This window comes from Budorcas taxicolor, chromosome 10 (assembly GCF_023091745.1).
Source record: "Budorcas taxicolor isolate Tak-1 chromosome 10, Takin1.1, whole genome shotgun sequence".
NCBI classification, from domain to species: domain Eukaryota; kingdom Metazoa; phylum Chordata; class Mammalia; order Artiodactyla; family Bovidae; genus Budorcas; species Budorcas taxicolor.
In genome coordinates, this window is record NC_068919.1 from 85,517,368 (window position 1) to 85,535,633 (window position 18,266).

General features: G+C 43.8%; 1 protein-coding gene across 1 annotated transcript in view; it reads left to right on the forward strand.

Annotated features, from left to right (window-relative positions):
- The window catches only part of IFT43 (intraflagellar transport 43), a 110,477-nt gene that overhangs the window by 28,982 nt on the left and 63,229 nt on the right, over nt 1-18,266 (forward strand). The window lies entirely within an intron of this gene.

Consider the following 18,266-nt stretch of genomic DNA (forward strand, 5'->3'; position numbering starts at 1 on the left):
CTTTACAACTGAGCTATCACATAGAACATGATAAATATAATGAACAGTGCTATATGTTACATATGAAAGTTATTAAGCAAGTAAATCCTGAGAGCTGTCATCTCAAGAAAAAAATTTCTATTTCTTTAATTGTGTATCTGTATGAGATGACAGATATTCATTAAACTTGCAGCGATAATCACTCCATGATATATGAAAATCAGATCATTATTCTGTACACCTTCAACTTATACGGTGCTGTATGTCAATTAAATCTCAGTAAAACTGGAAGAAAAAAAAAAAAAGGAAGGCCTCTAAAGTTGGAGAGGTTGGCAGGATGCTATATCAAGGGCAGGGGTTTTTCATGTAAAGCCTCAAACCAAGTAGGAAGATTTATGGGCTAAGTGAATGCAGGCCGTGCCTCTCGCGTCAGGCCGCTGTCATCTGGGAGCAGTCGAACAGATGGCTTTCAGCCTTTCTTGTGTGAGAAAGGGTGGGAAGGGAGCCTGAGAAGTCATCCTTGGGCTTGGCCTGAAAAGCTGAAGAAGAGAGAGAGTATAGGACTCCTTAACACTGGTCTATAGGAGGACTCTTTTTTTCCTAAAATGAGCAAACCAAGAACAATGTAGCATGTTTTTCATAAACTGAACTTAATTCAGCTTAAAGGATTATTATTTATTCTGGTTTATGTCCTTCCTAACTTGGGGAGCTTGAAAAGATCCCTTCTTTAATGAAATAGTAGTGAGATGAAATAGTGTGTGTGTGTGTTTTAAGATTCTCAACAAAATTAAAAACTGTAAACTCAGTGACATCTCTCAGTCTTGTCCGACTCTGTGACCCCATGGACTGTAGCCTACCAGGCTCCTCTGTCCATGGGATTTTCCAGGCAGGAATACTGGAATGAGCTACCATTTCCTTCTCCAGGGGATCTTCCCAAACCAGGGATTGAACCCCGGGGTCTCTCGCACTGCAGACAGGCGCTTTACCATCTGAGCCACCAGGTACCACCAACCATATCTGCCCCTACTTGCCCCCACTTCCCAAACAAAATTTGTTATTTGAAGTATTGGCTGTCCATGAAATCTAAAAGTTTAGGAAACACAGTCCTAGAAGGTTACAGCAACTTTTTAGGATTGCTGGAGTCACTTGTCATGTCGCGGGGCTGGGGGTTGCAGGGTTAAGTTGCCAGCCATGACCTTGCGCTCACCCAGAGCATCTTCTCTCACCTCCGGGACCACAGTAGGATAAAGAACTGTAAGACAAGGCCTGTGATGTCTGTGGTCTCAAGGTACTGAACGGAGTAGGGGATGCAGACGGGCATTCCTCTCTGCCTCTTACAGTAGGGGGAATATTCCAGCATACCCTAGCATAAGAAGATCCAAACCTCCTATCTCAGTGCACATCCTCAAACTGCCCACTTCCGATGACTCACAGGTTGACACTTGCTCCCCTCAACTTCTTTTCCATCATCGCCCTTGAGGAGTCATGAGAGATCAGGTTTCTTAAAGCAGAGAGGTTATCGTTTCCTCCGCTCTCCACTTGTTCCGGTCGTTCAGGTCATCCCGGTCTGGGTTTCATTGAGGGAGCGAGTCTGGATGGTGCTTATCCAAAGTCACGGGTTCTGGGAGGGGTCGCTTCCTGGAGGGCTGGGCACTTCCACCCACAACGCTGTGCATCCTTCCGGTTACATACATGCCGGATGGGTTTTAACAAACTGACGCGTTAAGGGATTGACACAGACATACAGGTCTTGATTTATGATAAAAATTAAAAGGAATGTTTATTCTGGCTGAATGGAAGAAAGTCTGGGGGAAACAAGGGCGTTTCTTGACAAGTCTATGGAAGGTGCAGACCTGAAAAAGCTGATTTCGAATGACCGGAAGGGGTATAATTGAGATTAAGAGGATGCCACCCAAATTAGGAACATCCAGGGTGAATTTCAAGAACGATTTGTGGGCTGAAATCTGTTCTCTTTGGATCAGCCTCTCCAACAAATGGCTGACGGCCCTGTTGCATGAGTCATTTGAAGTGGGCAGTTTGATGACTGTATTGAGATATGGGTTTTGGGCCTTTTTACGATAGGGCGTGTGGGAATATTGGGGGAAGTATGATACCACGAGAGTCATTGCCAGACACTGTGGTTGTCTGAACATCGCACGGATCTCCCAGTGCACAGAGGAACTGTGGCTTCCTCCTCTTTGTTCAGGCAACTTTAAAGCATTTCTCTCTGTTCAGAGAAAGTGGACTAAAGTAAGAGCTGGATCCCTGACATGAACTTGTGCACGGCAGTCTCAAATAAGAGACGCTACTGTGTTTACCTCCGCAAGACTCCCCGTTGTCTCAACCCTGGGCATTAATGAGGTGTCTTTTGTTCATTTGTTTCCTCCAAAGGCTGCATGTGTGCAGTCGTGTCTGACTCTTTGTGACCCTATGGACAGTAGCCCGCCAGGCTCCAGTGTCCATAGGATTCTCCAGGCAAGAATACTGGAGTGGGTTGCCATTTCCTCCTCCAGGGGATCTTCCCAACATAGGGATTGAAGCCGTGTCTTCTGCATTGCAGGCAGAATTTTTAGCATCTGACCCACCGGGAAAGCCCTCAAAGATTGCATTTCATTGCTTTTATTTTTTTCTAATAAATAATACAGCATTTATGCCCAAGTTTGTCTCCCATGTTCACAGCGGATCCATAAAAGAGCACAGAGGAAAAAGAGACTTAATGAAGGTGTGACTAGCCCAAAGCTTACATAGCTAGAAAGGATTCTAGAATCTGAGCCCAGGAGCATCCCTTCTTTCCCTCCTTTCTCTCTCCTCCCTCCCCTCCCCCTTAAATTAACCCTTTCAAACTATAGCTTTGCCTCTTTATTTATTTCTGGCAAACTCCTGTCCTCCACCTAGTCACTCATTCTTCAAAGCTACTGCTCTGTTGGGGGGTTTCCCAGGTGGTGCTAGTGGTAAAGAGCCCTCCTGCCAATGCAGGTTAGATGTAAGATACGCCGGTTCAATCCCTGGGTCAGGAAGATCCCCTGGAGAAGGGAATGACAATCCACTGTAGTATTCTTGCTTAGAGAATCCCATGGACTGAGGAGCCTGGCGGACTATAGTTCATAGGATCGCAGAGTCAGACACAACTGAAGCAACTTAGCATGGCACGGCACTGGACTGTTGGTATGTGCAGGATATCTGTGATGTGCAGTAAAGAGATCGCTACTTTCTCGGTACAGAGATTTATATTGAATTCAGCCTTAATCAAGCTGAATTCAAGCTGCTGTAGTTCATTTTGGGTTTTAATCATGACTTTACCCTTAACTCTTCCCTCAGCTTGCCTCACTAAAGAGGTAAGGGTCAGACCAAGCCTCTCTGTCTTACTGAACATATTTATACTATCAGTAGGTACAGATTTGGTTCCAAGACACCCCTCTCCCACTAATAGATATCCGGATCCACAGATGTCAGATCCCATAGTCGGCCCTCCGTATCCATGGTTCCTCATCCATGGAATCAAGCAACCACGGATTGTGTTGCTCTGTATTTATTGAAAAAAAAAATCTGCAAATCAGTAGACCTGCACAATTCAGACCAGTATAGTTCAACGGTCAACTATACTTTGTGCCCAGAAGATATATGAAGGAGGTGTTCCTTTTGGTTTAGACCAGGTCTTACCCTTGTCATTGATCTAGTCTCTCTTGTACTTGGGCACTTTGTTGCAGCCCAGACAGATTCTTTTCTGTAGCCGCTGTGTCCTCTCAAGCCTGTGCTAGCTGGCACGCACTGAGCATCTAGGAAGTCAGATACCATCTGGTTTAGTGTGAAGCTTTGGTGTCGGAAAGCAAATTGGATTTGAACCCTTGCTCCATTTTGTACCGCTCAAATGATTTTAGGTGAGTTAATGTTATCTGAGTTTTCCTCTTGAGTAACTTTGTTATGAGGTGATGGACAGTTCAGTGGGTCACAGGGATTCTGCAAAGTAATCCTACTAAAGCTTTGGCGTAGAGTAAACCCTCAGTAGGTGTTGGCCATCATTATAATTATTTGTCGTTCTGTTGCTCAGTCATATCCGACTCTTTGCGACCCCATGGACTGTAGCATGCAGGCCTCCCTGTCCTTCACTATCTTCTGAGCTTGCTCAAACGCATGTCCGTTGAGTCGGTGATGCCATCCAACCATCTCATCCTCTGTCACCCTCTTCTCCTGCCCTCAGTCTTTTCCAGCATCAGGGCCTTTTCCAATGAGTCTAACTCTTTGTGTCAGGTGGCCAAAGTGTTAGAGCTTCTGCTTCAGCATCATTTAATACTCATTAAATGAGTATTCAGGGTTGATTTCCTTTAGGATTGACTAGTTTGATCTCCTTCCTGTCCAAATCAAATGATAATTATTAGCTATAGATTAACGTGTTGTTTCTCATTGCCTCGATTGTCTCACCACTGATGAAGTCTTTGTGTTTACGAAGTCTCATTTCTCTCTGTAACCTTGTGTTCTCTGTTTTATGTCCCCTTCCTTTTAATACAAGTTCAAATTGATGGTAAACATTTCATGTCATCATTTACATCTTTCTGCCAAGATACCCTTTCCCCAAATTGAAAAATAACAATTTCACAGATTCAAAGAATCACAGAATTATAGAACTGTGGGGAATCACCTCTATTATGAATTAAAATCCAGGATCATGAAACTAGTTAGTGGCAGAGGCAGAAACAGAGCCTATAAGCAGTCTAGCCTAGTGTTCTTTCTACCACATTTTTTTTTCCTTACCCAAATTTCATGTATGCGTGTATACAAAATTAAAAGACATAATAACTGAGGGCCGGGGGTAGGAGGCATGGGGAGGCACTTTTATTTATAAACTCGTTCTCCCGTCACATCTAGCCCTGGCAGGGATCTGACCCAATCTTTTGGTTGTAGAGTTATTTTCTGGCCTTCAGGATGCTGATGTTAGGAGTTTCCAGCTCCAAAGTGGAAAAGGTCTCTGTTCCTATTTGGCACAAGTCTTCCTTGAGCAGATTTACCCAGGAACAACCCTCATACTGGACTTCTCCTCCTCACCGCCTCTGTCTTTTTTCCCTTTTGTTAGCCTAAACTTCATGCATCCAGTTTTTCTGTTTTAGCTTTTACTTTTCATTAAAATTTGAAACATCTAGAAAAGTGGAAATGATAGTACCATGGAAAACATACACCCACCACCTAGGTTCAGCTGTTTTCAACATTTTCCATATTTGCTTAAATGATAATTTTTAAAATACCTAAAAATATGTATTTACACGTTTTACATGTAACTTTTTGTTGAACTATTTGAGAGCCACCATCATAAAATGTCACTTAAATACTTAAGCGCTTAGCTCTGAGAAATAGGGACATTTTTCTCGAAATCCACAACTCCACACCTAACAATATTAGCAATTCCCTAGTGCCATCTATTACCCAGACCATGTTCATTTCCCCCACTTGTCTCCAAAATAATCTATTACAGCTAATTTTTTTTCAAACTAGGGTCCAATCAAGAACCACTCCACTAAGTTTCTCTCTCTCTTAAGTCTCTTTTGTTTTGGAATAATCTCCTATTTCATCCCCTCTTTTTAATGGTGTTGACTTTCTGAAGAGTTGGAGCCCCTTATTTTCCCTCGTGCTGGATTTTTCTGGTTCTTTCTTCCTTAGTATCACTAAACTTCCTCCTGTCTTACCTGACCTGCAGCAAGCAGGTTGGAAGTAATCAGACTGGAAGGCTTAATTGCATTCCCAGTGAAGGCTCTGTGGCAAGTTTTTTCTGGGTGGCACCATGTGTCTCTAGTGGCAGTACATTGGTCCTCACCGTTCACAGGCTAAGTTTGATCCCTGAGTTATGATGCCAGTAGATATCTCTTGTTCAGGAACATTTTTCTCCCTCACACCTGGCACACACGGGGTGATTCTTTGGCACCAGGAGAATGTACGATTCCCTGTCAATCAATCAGTTAGTGGCTTTAGCATCTCTTGGTGGTTAGGTTTCTGTCCCATGCTTAAAATAGATCTTGCATTTTATTAGGTCTGTTACAGCTTGAAAGAGCTACATTTCCTCATAAGGGTTCAGTTAGAAGCTCGGATGGCCCATTACCTGCCATGACCTTAAACCCACGAGGAGAAAACTCAGGTCTGTGGTGAGTTAGTTGTCAGACCCAGTGTGAGGCTGGAGGGAGAAATTGGCAGAGATGAAACTGTGGAGGACTTCCCTGGTGGTCCACTGGTTAAGACTTCACCTTCCAGAGCAGGAGGTGTGGGTTTGATCCCTGGTCGGGGCGCTAAGGTCCTACATGCCTCGTGGCCAAAAAACCCAAACATGAAACAGAAACCATATTGTAACAAGTTCAATAAAGACTTTTAAAATGGTCCACATCAAAAAAAATTTTTTTAAAAGAGATGGAACTGTGCATGGTGGACAGATTTGAAGAACACACACCGCCTCTACAGCGTATGCACATGTTAATTAGGGTTAATTTTCTCTTTTATGAAGCACATAAGCTTTCCTGCATCTTTTCTCAGGTTGCTGGAGAAAGGAAAGGAAGTTTGTTTCTAGCTAGGGTTGAACATGGGACGTGTAAGATGGGAGATGTGAGGTGTGCAGTGGATCCTTGCTGAACTGAATGTTTTTTCTGTTGGGAATTCACGCATACGTCTGGACTGGCTTTTTTGAAATAAGATGCAGTTTGGATTTTGGACTGCTTCACACTGTGGGGTTTCTCCAGGACTTCAGAGAGTGTGTGAGAAGTTTCTAAACTCGAAAGGCTCCTTTTTTGGCACTGTGGTGTCTTTTCTATTTCGGCATCTTAAGAATCTGGGGGAACCATATAAAGATCAGAAACAAGTCTAGCCCTCGAGGCTCCCTGTGACTTGGTAATTCCAGTTAGTTGAATCCTTGCCCATTCGGATGAGACCATATAAAGTGGCCGTTTCCTGAATTTCCTGCTCTCTGCCTCCTTTTTGTCAAAAGCTGGTATTTCAGGACCGCAACCACTGGTCACGTGCTTCCAACCCTTTACTCGCAGTCATTCCTGCCCCTGTTTATTTTTGGAGAGAGCACATTTTTGCTTCTCTCCAGGAGCTATGCGGGGTCCTGGCCCCTCCGTCCATCAGGCGGCCGCCCCAGCAGGCTGTGCTGCTTTCCCACACTCGAGACGTGACTCCAGCTTTTAGGCGAGAACGCGAGGGATGCACTGCCTCAGGGCTACCGTCACCCACTCCTATTTCTGTCCCTACTGGTGTTGCACATTTTAAGACTCTTTCTTTAAAAAAAAACAAAAAGCAAGTTTGGGTAACGTTACCTGGCACTAAATCTGCCAAAATTGGAGATCGTTTGCCCAGCAGATGTCTTGGGGCTGTGCCTCTGAATTTCAGAAGCTGAGCAATGTAAAGAATAAACCAGGGCTTTTGAATTCTAGGTCTAAGTTCTCTCTTCATTTTTAATATCTATTTGAGCCCTACTCTCTCTCTCCTATCCAGGGTTTTGTTTTTTCCCCCCCTCTTTCCTAACACAGGGCTAGAAAACAGATTTCTCCCAGAGCCATGCTTCATACAGGTTGGTAGTGTCTCCCCAAGTGCTTGGTCAAGGAGGATTGCGGTGTTTGTGGGCTCCATGAAAAAGGTCACCACTGTCTTAGACTGAGTTTCTAGTTTCAAGGATGGGGCAAGAGTCAATTCCTTTTTCTTTAAATGCCTAGGCCTTTGCACCAAGACCTCAGACACGATTTGAGAAATAATAAATTAAGCACTCATGTCTCCTCTTGTCCTACCCACGCCTGGTGGGCAGGACCTCCCCTGGTCCGAATGGAGGGCTCTGTAATGAAGGGTGACGGTTTCTCAGAGCTGCCTGTGAGGACTGGGCTCTGACCGTGTGCTGGGGAGAGCATTCTGGCTCCCAGAGTGCCCCCAGCATCTTCTCTGTCACCGCAGCTGGGAGAATGTAGCAGTCCTGGCAGCTGATAATAAAAGAAGCAAGGGTAGCATCTCGGTTTAGAGTGTGTCCCGTGTTTCAGATTGTCCTGGAGAGACAGCTCAGGGCTCTTTCTGAAACAGTGCTAACAGGTGTCTCCATGACATCGTCATAGCTTTTAGGGAGAGGAGCCAGGCTTTCAGGGGCTAGACTGTCTGCACAGAAGAACCCACCAGACCTTTTAGATTGTACTGTGAAAAGCCAGTCATCGCTTACATTTTCAAACAGATCGTTTGCACCTGATTTTAAGCTACTCCATTATGATCAAGTCGCATCAGCTTGCACTTCCAGCCAGCACTGTATATAACGGCTGCTGAGGACCTCGGCTCCCCACCAGGACGATGATCGGGAGCAGCATCTGCTGCAGCCCCTGTGTCATGTGCTGTCCTGGTAGCATGGCACCTTTTCGGGTCGCTCCTGGATTGCTTTTCCTTTTCATTTCTGCTTATCTTCCCAGTCCAGGGTAAGCCCCCCTTACTCCGTAAAGCTTCTGTCAGTCTCTTTATCCCCAGCACTGCCCATTTGCTACGATTCTGTGTAGCCTTCAGTCCTGTCTTGCAAGCTTATGCGTGCTTGTCAGAACACTGCCTGAATGATGCCCCAGGAGAGTGTGGCCTAGTAAAAACCACCACAGGTGATGAGAAAATGGCAAAATTCAGTGGAACCGCCCCACAGCCGAGGGCTTCCTCTTCAGCTTCACCTTTGGACCCTGGATGAAGCCTCTCCCTGGAAGGACCCCCCAGTTCCTCCATCCCTGATGCCTACATCCCCTCTTCAGTGTGGCTTTTGTAGTTTCAGATTGAACCGGATGTCCACCACGTAGATTTCTCAAAGACCTGATACACTCAGTTCTGCGTCTTCCTGGCCTCACTGGACTGGGGTCTCATTTGAGAACAGAGATGACGTCTTCTGCTTTCTCTAACTCATCTGGTGTATGTAGGGCAGTGCTCAGCTCTCCACAGAGGAGGAAAGTTGTATTCTGGGAAGGAGCCTTTATCACTGGATCATGTACGGATGTGAGGATTGGACCATAAAGAAGGCTGAGCACTGAAGAATTGATGCTTTTGAACTGTGGTGCTGGAGAAGACTCTTGAGAGTCTCTTGAACAGCAAGGAGATCAAACCAGTCAATCTTAAATTGAGGGAAATCAACCCTGAATATTCACTGGAAGGACTGATGCTGAAGCTGAAGCTCTGGTACTTTGACTACCTGATGTGAAGATCTGACTCATTGGAAAAGACCCTGATACTGGGAGGGATTGGGGGCAGGAGGATAGGGGACGACAGAGGATGAGATGGTTGGATGGCATCACTGACTCAATGGACATGAGTTTGAGCAAGCTTCAGGAGATAGTGAAGGACGGGGAAGCCTGGCGTGCTGCAGTCCATGGGGTCACAAAGAGTCAGACACTGAACTGACTGTGTGACTGAACTGACTGAGTAGAGGTTAATTACATCTGTCTCATGCAGATAGGGTATTTGTGGGTGGCCATAACAAGACTCATAGTAGGAAGATTTACAAAACAATGTTTTTTCTTACCCTTGGACTCAGGGTACTAAATCATGAGAGCAGGGATTCCCCATCAGAAAAGACAACACCCCGCTAAACACCCAAGCCCTACCTTGCAGAGAGCTGAGTTCTACCCACCCCTATCTCCCAGCCACTTCAGTGCTCTCTCCCAAGTGTAGCCAGGACTCCTGGTGGGGAGCAGGGAAGGCCGCTAAACCCTGCCCATTTGGTGTAGAGAAAGTCTTTGTAACTCTTAGTGATCTCGAGGAAAAGCACCCTATGCAGTTTTTACAGCATTATGTCAGCTCTTGAAGTCTTCAGTTATTAGTGCACAAGCCCCTTTGATTTGGGGACAAGGTGTTAAGGTCTTCTGGCTGTGGAGCAGTGACTCTTGGGTGGTGGTCTTTCTGTTTGGAAGCTGTTGTGTTAGCAGTTGCCACTGTTTCAGAGTGGAAGGAAGATGAGAGGAAACGTGTCTTTGTGTGACCTCTGGGCAGAAAAGATTCTCACTCATCCTCCCAATGGCTGTAACTTTTTGAGGTTTGTGGTTGAAGAGGATAAAGCAGATCATTTTGGGTTTGGGAATCTTGTGAAACTGAAAGTCGCTCAGTTGTATCCGACTCTTTGCAACCCCAAGGACTATACAGTCTGTGGAATTCTCCAGGCTACAATACTGCAGTGGGTAGCCTTTCCCTTCTCCAGGGGATCTTCCTAACCCAGAGATCGAACCCAGGTCTCCCACATTGCAGGCAGATTCTTTACCAGCTGAGTCACCAGAGAAGTCCTGGGAATCTTAGGGAACTTTATGAACCATATGATGGATTAATCATCAAAATGACAGCTCAGGCCAGACTCAGAGGAATCTTGCCCCCACCTCCTCCAGATGATGTGGCGTATTTTATTACACGTGGTCTAACCTTTCCTATATTGACATTAGTGATGCTGCTGCTGCTGCTAACAATGAAGATCCAGCACTTACTATGCCAGGCACTGCTCTGAGCACTTAACATGGAGTCACTCATTTAATCCCTCAGCAGGTTAGTGGTTTCTCAAAGGAGTGCATCTTGACCTCATTTGATATCACTTATACCCCTTTTCCCTGCTGCCTGGTTTCTCACAATCCTTCCCCAGTTCGGTCTCTGCGTCTCCTGCCCCCTGGTCACCCACACCCCATGGCAGAAAACAAGGCGGGGCCGTGACACACGGGTTGAGGAACCTTGCCAAGGCAGCAGGATCCTTTCTCTTCCTCTTTCAGGCTCAAGGTGGAAAAGCTCCAGGTAGACCTGGGCCTCTTGATCCTGTGGGCACCATGGATTTCACATGGGTTCCTCCTGTCCTTCCAACACCCGGGTGCCCCAGGGGCAGGCAGGGCGCATAGGGAAGCGAAGCGGGCCTAGAGCTTAGGCACAGGCACACCAGCGGTCTGCGTACTGATGCGGTAAAGAAGAGATCCCAATTCCAACCAAGAAGTATATGCTTGTTCCCGTTTTTGTCAGAACACCCGACACAGCTTTCATTTACCCACTCCCTGTTGTCATAGAAACCGGAGGGAATTCTGTACCGGAAGAGAAACAGCAGCACAAGCCCATCATAATAGATGTCCACTGGCACTTGATGGGGCAGGAAGGGGCCAGGCAGGCCGGGTGGGGACTGTGGCAAACTGGAACGCACATGTCCAGTCACCTGAAGGCGGCTGCTGCTCAGCCCCAGAACCACTAGAGCTTCCAGTTTTCCGAGAGAAGCCAGAAAGTGCTGCTTTGTGTGGAAATCTTGCAGTTTTTAAAATGGTAATTTAAATTTAGAAACAGACAAAAGCCACTGTATGGCCAAACCAAACTTGTGGTTCCTAGTTTGTGACCTCCAAATTCATTAATGCTCCTTGTCACAAGATGGTCCTACCCTTGGGTAAAGGAAAGTGGGATGTTATCTGCAAAATCATAGGGAAGAAAGCTGTGAGCCAGATTGATTTAAAACCTCCTGGAGGCACCTGATATGGCTCAGTTCTGATCTCTTTCACCTTTGCAAGCGCAGTAAGAGCTGACCAAGACAAGGTTCCTGATCTCTGCTTATACACAACTTTGGCTTGTGTCCACTTGGCTTTATTCTGATTCCAGCTGGTCCTTAGAGTTCCAACACTTGGTGCTGTCCGAGCAGCCTAACCTCTGAGCTTCAGTTCCAGATTTCTGGGACCAAGAACTCAATTGTTTCTGACTGGGTCTGACTAGTGCACCCCTAGTTCACTCAGCTGTGTCCTAGGAAAGACGGGTCTTGGGATGAAAGGCTTCTCCATCCAGTCTGGGGACAGGTGAGTGTGGGTGGCAGAGACACCAAGAAAGGATGTGTAGACTGGGAATTAATGGTGGGATCTCTTCCTTCATCTTCTGTGGGTTCCCTGCTGAGAACTAAGCACCAGTTCACTTTCTACTCCTACATTTTTGTCATTTCTGAGAGTATAAAGCGCCATTACCCAAGTTTGTCTTCTCTAAAGTATTGCCTAGGGTTCTCGGGAGATAAGTCTTTTGGATGTAGGCTTTCCAACTCTCGGCTTCTCCTCCATCAGGCCTTTCCAGCAGGTTCTTCCTCTCCCCACGTGAGCTCCAAGGATGGGGCTTATCCTTGGCAGGTTACTGGAGAACCAGGAAAGGGAGGGCATCTTGGTGTAAAATAAAAACATCAGAAGTTAAGTGTATTTCGGCACGTTGAAGGAATTTTTTCTTAAAAAGCTACAAGTTAGTTGCAATGGTGAATGGGATTGTTTCCTTAATTTCTCTTTCTGTTTTCTCATTGTTAATATATAGGAATGCAAGGGACTTCTGTATATGAATTTTCTATCCTGCAACTTAACTGTATTCATTGATTCAGTTCAGTTTAGTCACTCAGTCGTGTCCGACTCTTTGCGACCCCATGAATTGCAGCACGCCAGGCCTCCCTGTCCATCACCAACTCCCGGAGGTCACTCAGATTCATGTCCATCAAGTCAGTGATGCCATCCAGCCATCTCATCCTCTGTCGTCCCCTTCTCCTCCTGCCCCCAATCCCTCCCAGCATCAGAGTCTTTTCCAATGAGTCAACTGTTTGCATGAGGTGGCCAAAGTACTGGAGTTTCAACTTCAGCATCATTCCCTCCAAAGAAATCCCAGGGCTGATCTCCTTCAGAATGGACTGGTTGGATCTCCTTGCAGTCCAAGGGACTCTGAAGAGTCTTCTCCAACACCACAGTTCAAAAGCATCAATTCTTCGGCGCTCAGCTTTCTTCACAGTCCAACTCTCACATTCATACATGACCACTGGAAAAACCATAGCCTTGACTAGACAGACCTTTGTTGGCAAAGTTAATGTCTCTGCTTTTCAAAGTTAATGTCTCATGCTGTCTAGGTTGGTCATAACTTTTCTTCCAAGGAGTAAGCGTCTTTTAATTTCATGACTGCAGTCACCATCTGCAGTGATTTTGGAGCCCCCCAAAATAAAGTCTGACACTGTTTCCACTGTTTCCCCATCTATTTCCCATGAAGTGATGGGACCAGATGCCATGATCTTAGTTTTTTGAATGTTGAGCTTTAAGCCAACTTTTTCACTCTCCACTTTCACTTTCATCAAGAGGCTTTTTAGCTCCTTTTCACTTTCTGCCATAAGGGTGGTGTCATCTGCATATCTGAGGTTATTGATATTTCTCCTGGCCCTCTAGTAATTTTCTGGTGGTGTTTTTGGGGTTTTCTATGTAGAGGATCATGTCATCTGCAAACAGTTTTACTTTTTCTTTTCCAACCTGGTTTCCTTTTATTTCTTTTTCTTCTCTGATTGCTGTGGCTAGGACTTCCAAAACTATGTTGAATAGTAGTGGTGAGAGAGGGCACCCTTGTCTTGTTCCTGATTTTAGAGGAAATGCTTTCAATTTTTTGCCATTGAGAATAATGTTTGCTGTGGGTTTGTTGTATATGGCTTTTATTATGTTGAGGTATGTTCCTTCTATGCCTGCTTTCTGGAGAGTTTTTATCATAAATGGGTGCTGAATTTTGTCAAAGGCTTTCCCTGTATCTATTGAGATAATCATATGGATTTTATCTTTTAATTTGTTAATATGGTATATCAGATTGATTGATTTGCACATATTGAAAAATCCTTGCATCCCTGTGATAAAGCCCACTTGGTCATGATGTATGATCTTTTTAATATGTTGTGGATTCCATTTGCTAGAATTTTGTTGAGGATTTCTGCATCTATGTTCATCAGTGATATTGGCCTGTAGTTTTCATTTTTTGTGGCATCTTTGTCTGGTTTTGGGATTAGGGTGATGGTGGCCTCTGGGAGTTTACCTTCCTCTGCAGTTTTCTGGAAGAGTTTGAGTAGGATAAGTGTTAGCTCTTCCCTAACTTTTTGGTAGGATTCAGCTGTGAAGCCCTCTGGTCCTGGGCCTTTGTTGGAAGATTTTTGATTACAGCTTCAATATCCATGCTTGTGATGGGTCTGTTAAGATTTTCTATTTCTTCCTGGTTCAGTTTTGGAAGGTTATCCTATTCTAAGAATTTGTCCATTTCTTCCAAGTTGTCCATTTTATTGGCATATAGTTGCTCATAGTAGTCTCTCATGATCATTTGTATTTCTGTGATGTCTGTTGTGATTTCTCCATTTTCATTTCTAATTTTATTGATTTGATTCTTCTCCCTTTTTTTCTAGATGAGTCTGGCTAATGGTTTGTATATTTTATTTATTTTCTCAAAGAACCAGCTTTTAGTTTTGTTGATTTTTGCTATAGTCTCCTTCAATGAAAAGAATAAAATACTTGGGAATAAATTTGCCTGAAGAAACAAAAGGCCTATATATAAAAAATTATAAAACACTGATGAAAGAAATCAAAGGTGACACAATTAGATGGAGAAATATACCATGTTCGTGGATTGGAAGAATCAATATAATGAAAATGAGTATACTACCCAAAGCAATCTATAGATTCAGTGCAATCCCTATCAAGCTACCAATGGTATTTTTCACAGAACTAGAACAAATAATTTCACAATTTGTATGGAAACACATAAAACCTTGACTATCCAAAGCAATCTTGAGAAAAAAGAATGGAACTGGAGGAATCAACCTGCCTGACTTTGGACTACGCTACAAAGCTACAGTCTTCAAGATAGTATACAGCACAAAGATAGAAATACATATCAATGAAACAAAATAGAAAGCCCAGAGATAAATCCACGCACCTATGGACACCTTATCTTTGACAAAGGAGGCAAAAATATACAATGGAGAAAAGACCGTCTCTTTAACAAGTGGTGCTGGGAAAAGTGGCCAACCACCTGTAAAAGAATGAAACTAGAACACTTTCTAACACCATACACACAAAGAAACTCAAAGTGGATTAAAGATCTAAATGTAAGACCAGAAACTATAAAACTCTTAGAGGAAAATATAGACAGAACACTCTCTGACATAAATCACAGCAAGATCCTCTATGACCCACCTCCCAGAGTAAGGAAATAAAATAAACAAATGGGACCTAATTAAACTTAAAAGCTTTTGCACAATGAAGGAAACTCTAAGCAAGGTGAAAAGGCAGCCATCGGAATGGGAGATAGTGATAGCAAATGAAACTGACAAAGAATTAATCTCTAAAAATATGCAAGCAGCTCATGCAGCTCAATACCAGGAAAATAAATGATCCAATCAAAAAATGGGCCAAAGAACTAAAAAGACATTTCTCCAAAGACATACAGATGGCTAACAAACACTTGAAAAGATGCTCAACATCACTTATTATCAGAGAAATGCAAATCAAAATCACAGTGAGGTACCATCTCATGCTAGTTAGAATGGCTGCCATCAAAAAGTCTACAAACAATAAATGCTGGAGAGGGTGTGGAGAAAAGGGAACCCTCTTACACTGGTGGTGGAAATGCACACTAGTACATCCACTATGGAGAACAGTGTGGAAATTCCTTAAAAAAACTGGAAACAGAACTGCCATATGACCCAGCAATCCCACTGCTGGGCACACATACCAAGGAAAGCAGAATTGAAAGAGACACATGTACGCCAATGTTCATTGCAGCACCGTTTACAATAGCCAGGACATGGAAGCAACCTAGATGTCCGTCGGCAGACGAATGGATAAGAAAGCTGTGGTACATATACACAATGGAATATTACTCAGCTATAAAAAAGGATGCATTTGGACAAAACTGGAGCCTATTATACAGAGTGAAGGAAGTCAGAAAGAAACACCAGTACAGTATCAGTTCAGTTCAGTTCAGTCTCTCAGTCGTGTCTGACTCTTTGTGACCCCATGAATCGCAGCACGCCAGGCCTCCCTGTCCATCACCAACTCCCGGAGTTCACTCAGACTCAGGTCCATCAAGTCAGTGATGCCATCCAGCCGTCTCATCCTCTGTCGTCCCCTTCTCCTCCTGCCCCCAATCCCTCCCAGCATCAGAGTCTTTTCCAATGAGTCAACTCTTCGCATGAGGTGGCCAAAGTACTGGAGTTTCAGCTTTAGCATCATTCCTTCCAAAGAAATCCCAGGGCTGATCTCCTTCAGAATGGACTGGTTGGATCTCCTTGCAGTCCAAGGGACTCTCAAGAGTCTTCTCCAACACCACAGTTCAAAAGCATCAATTCTTCAGTGCTCAGCCTTCTTAACAGTCTAACTCTCACATCCATACATGACCACTGGGAAAACCATAGCCTTGACTAGATGGACCTTAGTCGGCAAAGTAATGTCTCTGCTCTTGAATATGCTATCTAGGTTGGTCATACTTTTCTTCCAAGGAGTAAGCGTCTTTTAATTTCATGGCTGCAGTCACCATCTGCAGTGATTTTGGAGCCCAAAAAAATAAAGTCTGATACGGTTTCCACTGTTTCCCCATCTATTTCCCATGTATACTAACACATATATATGGAATTTAGAAAGACGGTAATGATGACCCTATATGCAAGACTGCAAGAGACACAGATGTAAAGAACAGACTTCTGGACTATGTGGGAGAAGGCGAGGGTGGGATGATATGAGAGAATAGCATTGAAACATGTATTTTACTATAAGTAAATTAGATGACCAGTGCAAGTTCAATACACAAAGCAGGGCACTCAAAGCTGGTGCTCTGGGACAGCCCAGAGTGGTAGGGTGGGGAGGGAAGAGGGAGGGGGGTTCAGGATGAGGGAGGATACATGTACACCGGTGGCTGATTCATGTCGAAGTATAAAAAAACCCACAATATTATATGGTAATTAGCCTCCAATTAAATAAATAAAATTTTCAAGCTGCAAGTTAGGTTTTAAGCAATAAATTGAAAGGATATTGCAGTGATTTTAGCACCAGAGACTGCAGACTACATACTTCCCGCAAAATTTGGCCCACTTCTTGTTTCTGGAGAAGGAAATGGCAATCCACTCCAGTGTTCTTGCTAGGAAAATCCCATGGACAGAGGAGCCTAGCAGGCTACAGTCCCTGGAGTCTCAAAGGGTTGGACACAACTGAGTGACTGAGCTTGTTTTAACTTTATAAAAACATGCATGCTTGTTTTATAAAGTTTTATTGGAACACATTACACCCAGGTGTTTAATTCTCGTCTGTGGCTGCTTATTGCCCTGCAGTATCAGAGTTGAGTAGTTGTAACAGAGCCTTTGCAACCCACAAAATCAAAAATATTTCCCACCTAGCCCTTTTAGAAAAAGTTTGTCAACCACCGTTTTAGTCCACTTATCTAAGAATCTCCTCAGACTGAGAACAGCAGTTATGATTATGTGAGGTTCTTGGAAAAAGAAAACTGGTAACTCAGCAGTCCTAGATGAGTCCTGGGTCATTCAAAATAGGAAAGGCTTTTGCTCTTTTGTCCAATGTGAGTATTTCAGTAGATTGGTCAATTCCCACTTTGGTATTTTTAGTTGAAATAGTTAGACAAGAATTCCTGGACTTGGGTTTCTGGATGTATCTATTGCAGGTGAATGCTTCCTGCCCACATAAGTAGATTTTTAACCCACCAACTGAGTTTGTATCTTTGAAGCAAGCCTGTCTCTTATACTTTTATTTTATTACTTTTATGTTTATAAAAGTGGTATAAGTTGACTGGTTAAAAAAAAAAAGAATTAGAAAATGTACACATAAGAAAAAAGAAAAATTGCCTTAATTCTATCACTGGATTCCCTCTCAATCATGTATGATATTATGTATGTGATTTTCTTTCACAAAATCAGAAGCATGTACCTACTGTTTTACAATATGTTTCAAAAAGTTAACATTTATATCATAATGTAACATTATATAACATTTATATCATTAACGCACATCATTATTCTTTTTTAAGTTTCTCATTATTGTATAGACTTTTCACGTGTGTATTTCACGATTTACTTAATTCCTTATTGATGTCCATTTTGATTGTTTCTGAGGGCTTCCCTGGTGGCTCAGACAGTAAAGAATCTGCCCACAGTGCAAGAGACCTGAGTTCAATCCCTGGGTGGAAAAGATCCCTTGGAGAAGGAAATAGCAACCCACTCCAATATTCTTGCCTGGAGAATCCCGTGGACAGAGGAACCTGGTGGGCTACAGTCCATGGGGTCGCAAAGAGTCAGACATGACTGAGCGACTAATCCGCTTGATTGTTTCTAGTTATTCACTATATTAAAAAAAATAACATTACATTTCTCTCTGATTATTTCCTTGGGATAAATTCCTGGGGTTAGAATTGTTGGCTCAGAAAGTGTGAGCATTTCTAGGGCTTTCAGTTGACACTGCCAGACCGCCCTCCTGGTATGAAAGGTATGAAAACACCCAGGTTTCATAGTATTGTATTTAAACTCAGAAGCTTGTGGTAGGTTGAAG